The following is a 6,123-nucleotide window of genomic DNA, read 5'->3' on the forward strand; positions in this document are numbered from 1 at the left end:
GACTTTGAAAAAGTGAAGTTGCTCCAGTACTCGGTATATAAAACAAATGCAGCGCTCTATGGGACCAGCGTGGAAAAAAAAAACCTTTGCAAATTATATGCCAAGTAAAGATAATTTATTAGATGCACACTTAAAATAATTCAACTGTCAAACTGTAATGAGATGGTAAAAATATGTAAAAGCAATATGAAAAAAAACTCGATATACTGTGAAGAAATGTGTACACGATACTACCATAAAGTCCAGATGACGAGGGGTTAACATCAACAGGTCTGCTTCAACTCTTTGATCCTGGGATAGGATAACCAGATCTCCACCGGGGGAGCCGCCAGGATGGGAAAAATGAGGGTCACAATGGGGAGTCCAGTGGCTTGTCACGGATGTCAGGCCCGCTGTGTCGTGGGATGTTAGATTCACACTTGCAGTCTTTTTGACTTTAGTAAATGAACCCCATGATTTAACCAGCTTTGGGTGGAGGATTTTGAGTTGCCCAGAGCCCTGACCTCAACCCTACTGAACACCCAATTGTGAGCCAGGTCCTTTTTTTTTTTTTTTTTTTTTTTTTTGTGCCCAATATCCTCATCCAACCTCACAAATGTTTTTTTGGCCGATTGGACATGACTTCCCACGGACATACTCCAACATTTTGTGGGAAGTGTTCATAGCAGAGTCAGTTCCATGAGTTGGGTGTGGAGGATCTCCATAAAAACGTGGTTTGACCAAACTCATGAAACTGGCTCTGCTGTGAAGGAAGCAATATCCTGTTGATCAATGAGAAGAATGCTTCTTACATCAGTGGGGAGAAAGACTCTTACTTTTGGTGGTAAGTGGGTTGAATGATGCTTACATTTATCCTCAGTGGGAAGACTGATCTCCTTACATTGGTCACCAATAGGTGCTCAGAAGAGAACTCCTTGCGTCACTGGGAAGAATACCTGGAATGATGCCTCCCCGTTAGGCGTCAGGGGAAGCAATGGTGCCCGATGGTTGGTGGCAGGGGAAGGAATGGTGCCTCACCATTGGGCGTCAAGGGAAGCAATAACACCTCACCCTTGGGTGTCAGGGGAAGGAATGGTGCCCTACTGTTGGTGTCAGGGGAAGGATTTGGGCCTCCCCGTTGGGCGTCAGGGGAAGCAATGGTGCCCCACCGTTGGGCGTCAGGAAAAGGAATGGCGACCCACCGTCGGGCGCCAGGGGAAGCAATAGCGCCTTCCCGTCGGGCGTCAGGGGACGCAATGGTGCCTTCCCATCAGGTGCCAGGGGACACAATGGCGCTCCACCATTTGGGCGGCAGGAGAAGGAATGGTGCCCCACCGTTGGGGGTCAGGGGAAACAATGGCGCCTTTCCGTCGGGCTTCAAGGGAAGCAATGGTGCCTCACCGTCGGGGGAAGCAATGGTGCCTCACCGTCGGGGAAAAGGAATGGTGCCTCACCGTCGGGCGTCAGGGGAAAAGGAATGGTGCCTCACCGTCGGGCGTCAGGGGAAAAGGAATGGTGCCTCACCGTCGGGCGTCAGGGGAAGCAATGGTGCCTCACCGTCGGGGGAAGCAATGGTGCCTCACCGTCGGGGGAAGCAATGGTGCCTCACCGTCGGGGAAGCAATGGTGCCTCACCGTCGGGGGAAGCAATGGTGCCTCACCGTCGGGGGAAGCAATGGTGCCTCACCGTCGGGGGAAGCAATGGTGCCTCACCGTCGGGGGAAGCAATGGTGCCTCACCGTTGGGCGTCGGGGGAAGCAATGGTGCCTCACCGTTGGGCGTCGGGGGAAGCAATGGTGCCTCACCGTTGGGCGTCGGGGGAAGCAATGGTGCCTCACCGTTGGGCGTCGGGGGAAGCAATGGTGCCTCACCGTTGGGCATCAGGAAAAGGAATGGCGCCCCACCGTTGGGCATCAGGGGAAAAGGAATGGTGCCTCAACGTTGGGCGTCAGGGGAAAAGGAATGGTGCCTCAGCGTTGGGCGTCAGGGGAAAAGGAATGGTGCCTCAGCGTTGGGCATCAGGGGAAAAGGAATGGTGCCTCAGCGTTGGGCGTCAGGGGAAAAGGAATGGTGCCTCAGCGTTGGGCGTCAGGGGAAAAGGAATGGTGCTTCAGCGTTGGGCGTCAGGGGAAAAGAAACCCTGCCTCACCCGTTGGGCATCAGGGGAAAAGGAATGGTGCCTCAGCGTTGGAGCGTCAGGGGAAAAGAAACGCTGCCTCCCCGTTGGACGTCAGGGGAAAAGGAACGGTGCCTCCCCGTTGGACGTCAGGGGAAAAGGAACGGTGCCTCCCCGTTGGGCGTCAGGGGAAAAGGAACAGTGCCTCACTGTTGGGCGTCAGGGGAAGGAACGGTGCCTCACTGTTGGGCGTCAGGGGAAACAATGGTGCCCTATTGTTGGTGTCAGGGGAAGCAATGGTGCCTCCCCGTTAGGCGTCAGGGGAAGCAATGGTGCCTCCCCGTTGGGCGTCAGGGGAAGCAATGGTGCCTCCCCGTTGGGCGTCAGGGGAAGCAATGGTGCCTCCCCGTTTAGCGCCGGGGGAAGCAATGGTGCCCCACCGTTGGGTGTCAGGAGAAGGAATGGTGCCCGATTGTTGGTGTTAGTGGAAGGAATGGTGCCTCAAGGGCCGTAGAAATGCACAAGTGGGCCACAGTTTGGAGACCACTGCTTTAGAGATAATCTGTATTCAATCCACATCGATATACCGAAATACTTTAAAACCAAACCCTGCTACCGACCACCCCTGCATTTCCCACAAATCCTTCATCTGACCTGAGGGTCATGACCCCGCCCACAATCACCACACCAATCTCCAGTTCATGTAGCAGCCTTACTTTATTGATGTATATGGAAGCTTTTTTTTTGGTGCCTCAAAGCAATGGTGCCTCACCGTTGGGCATCAGGGGAAGGAATGGGGCCCTATTGTTGGTGTCAGGGGAAGGAATGGGGCATTCCCACTGGGCGTCAGCGGAAGCAATGGTGCCCCACTGTTGGGCGTTAGGAGAAGGAATGGTGCCCCACCATCGGGCGTCAGAAGGAATGGTGCCCCACCGTCGGGGGAAGCAAAGGTGCCTCCCCGTCAGGCGTCGGGGGAAGCAATGGTGCCTCCCCATTGGGCATCAGAGGAAGCAATGGTGCCTCCCCATTGGGCATCAGGGGAAGCAATGGTGCCCTATTGTTGGTATCGGGGGAAGCAATGGTGCCTCCCCGTTGGGCGTCGGGGGAAGCAATGGTGCCTCCCCGTTGGGCGTCGGGGGAAGCAATGGTGCCTCCCCGTTGGGCGTCGGGGGAAGCAATGGTGCCCCACCGTTGGGCGTCGGGGGAAGCAATGGTGCCCCACCGTTGGGCGTCGGGGGAAGCAATGGTGCCCCACCGTTGGGCGTCGGGGGAAGCAATGGTGCCCGATTGTTGGTGTCAGTGTAAGGAATGGTGCCTCAAGGGCCGTAGAAATGCACAAGTGGGCTACAGTTTGGAGACCACTGCTTTAGAGGTAATCTGTATTCAATCCACATCGATATACCGAAATACTTTAAAACCAAACCCTGCTACTGACCAGCCCTGCATTTCCCACAAATCCTTCATCTGACCTGAGGGTCATGACCCCGCCCACAATCACATCAATCTCCAGTTCATGTAGCAGCCTTACTTTATTGATGTATATGGAAGCTTTTTTTTTTTTTTTTGGTGCCTCACCAAAGGGTGTCTGGGGAAGCAATGGCGCCCCGCCGTTGGGCGTCAGGAGAAGCAATGGCGCCTCACCGCCGGGCGAAGCAATGGCGCCTCGCCGCCGGGGGAAAAGGAATGGCGCCTCAGCGTCGGGGGAAAAGGAATGGCGCCTCAGCGTCGGGCGTCAGGGGGAAAGGAATGGCGCCTCAGCGTCGGGGGGGAAAAAGGAATGGCGCCTCAGCGTCGGGGGGGAAAAAGGAATGGCGCCTCAGCGTCGGGGGGGAAAAAGGAATGGCGCCTCAGCGTCGGGGGGGAAAAAGGAATGGCGCCTCAGCGTCGGGGGGGAAAAAGGAATGGCGCCTCAGCGTCGGGGGGGGAAAAAGGAATGGCGCCTCAGCGTCGGGGGGGAAAAAGGAATGGCGCCTCAGCGTCGGGGGGGAAAAAGGAATGGCGCCTCAGCGTCGGGGGGGAAAAAGGAATGGCGCCTCAGCGTCGGGGGGGAAAAAGGAATGGCGCCTCAGCGTCGGGGGGGAAAAAGGAATGGCGCCTCAGCGTCGGGGGGGAAAAGGAATGGCGCCTCAGCGTCGGGGGGGAAAAAGGAATGGCGCCTCAGCGTCGGGGGGGAAAAAGGAATGGCGTCTCAGCGTCGGGGGGGAAAAAGGAATGGCGCCTCAGCGTCGGGGGGGAAAAAGGAATGGCGCCTCAGCGTCGGGGGGGGAAAAAGGAATGGCGCCTCAGCGTCGGGGGGAAAAAGCAATGGTGCCTCCCCGTTGGGCGTCAGGGGGGAAAAAGCAATGGTGCCTCCCCGTTGGGCGTCGGGGGGAAAAAGCAATGGTGCCTCCCCGTTTGGGCGTCGGGGGGAAAAAGCAATGGTGCCTCCCCGTTTGGGCGTCAGGGGAAGCAATGGTGCCTCCCCGTTTGGGCGTCAGGGGAAGCAATGGTGCCTCCCCGTTTGGGCGTCAGGGGAAGCAATGGTGCCTCCCCGTTTGGGCGTCAGGGGAAGCAATGGTGCCTCCCCGTTTGGGCGTCAGGGGAAGCAATGGTGCCTCCCCGTTTGGGCGTCAGGGGAAGCAATGGTGCTTCCCCGTTTGGGCGTCAGGGGAAGCAATGGTGCCTCCCCGTTTGGGCGTCAGGGAAAGCAATGGTGCCTCCCCGTTTGGGCGTCAGGGAAAGCAATGGTGCCTCCCCGTTTGGGCGTCAGGGAAAGCAATGGTGCCTCCCCGTTTGGGCGTCAGGGAAAGCAATGGTGCCTCCCCGTTTGGGCGTCAGGGAAAGCAATGGTGCCTCCCCGTTTGGGCGTCAGGGAAAGCAATGGTGCCTCCCCGTTTGGGCGTCAGGGGAAGCAATGGTGCCTCCCCGTTTGGGCGTCAGGGGAAGCAATGGTGCCTCCCCGTTTGGGCGTCAGGGGAAGCAATGGTGCCTCCCCGTTTGGGCGTCAGGGGAAGCAATGGTGCCTCCCCGTTTGGGCGTCAGGGGAAGCAATGGTGCCCCCCCGTTTGGGCGTCAGGGGAAGCAATGGTGCCGCCCCGTTTGGGCGTCAGGGGAAGCAATGGTGCCTCCCCGTTTGGGCGTCAGGGGAAGCAATGGTGCCGCCCCGTTTGGGCGTCAGGGAAAGCAATGGTGCCTCCCCGTTTGGGCGTCAGGGAAAGCAATGGTGCCTCCCCGTTTGGGCGTCAGGGAAAGCAATGGTGCCTCCCCGTTGGGTGTTTGGGTGTCAGGGGAAGCAATGGTGCCCTATTGCTGGTGTCAGGAGAAGGAATGGTGCCCCACCATTGGGTGTCAGGAGAAGGAATGGTGCCCCACCATTGGGTGTCAGGAGAAGGAATGGTGCCTCACCATTGGGCGTCAGGGGAAGCAATGGTGCCCCCCAAGGGCCGTAGAAATGCACAAGTGGGACACAGTTTGGAGACCACTGCTTTAGAGGTAATCTGTATTCAATCCACATCGATATACCGAAATACTCTAAAATCAAACCCTGCTACCGACCACCCCTGCATTTCCCACAAATCCTTCATCTGACCTTTTTTTTTTTGGTGCCCCACCGTTGGGCATCAGGGGAAAAGGAATGGGGCCCCACCGTTGGGCGTCAGGGGAAAAGGAATGGGGCGTCAGGGGAAAAGGAATGGGGCCTCGCCGTTGGGCGTCAGGGGAAAAGGAATGGGGCCTCGCTGTAGGGCGTCAGGGGAAGCAATGGTGCCACCCCGTTGGGCGTCAGAAGGAATGGTGCCTCCCTGTTGGGCATCAGAAGGAATGGTGCCTCACCATTGGGTGTCAGGGGAAGCAATGGTGCCCGATTGTTGGTGTCAGAGGAAGGAATGGTGCCTCAAGGGCCGTAGAAATGCACAAGTGGGCCACAGTTTGGAGACCACTGCTTTAGAGGTAACCGTATTCAATCCACATCGATATACTGAAATACTTTAAAACCAAACCCTGCCACCGACCACCCCTGCATTTCCCATAAATCCTTCATCTGACCTGAGG

Source organism: Aquarana catesbeiana, linkage group LG13, assembly GCF_042186555.1.
Source record: "Aquarana catesbeiana isolate 2022-GZ linkage group LG13, ASM4218655v1, whole genome shotgun sequence".
In the NCBI taxonomy this organism is placed as follows: Eukaryota; Metazoa; Chordata; class Amphibia; order Anura; family Ranidae; genus Aquarana; species Aquarana catesbeiana.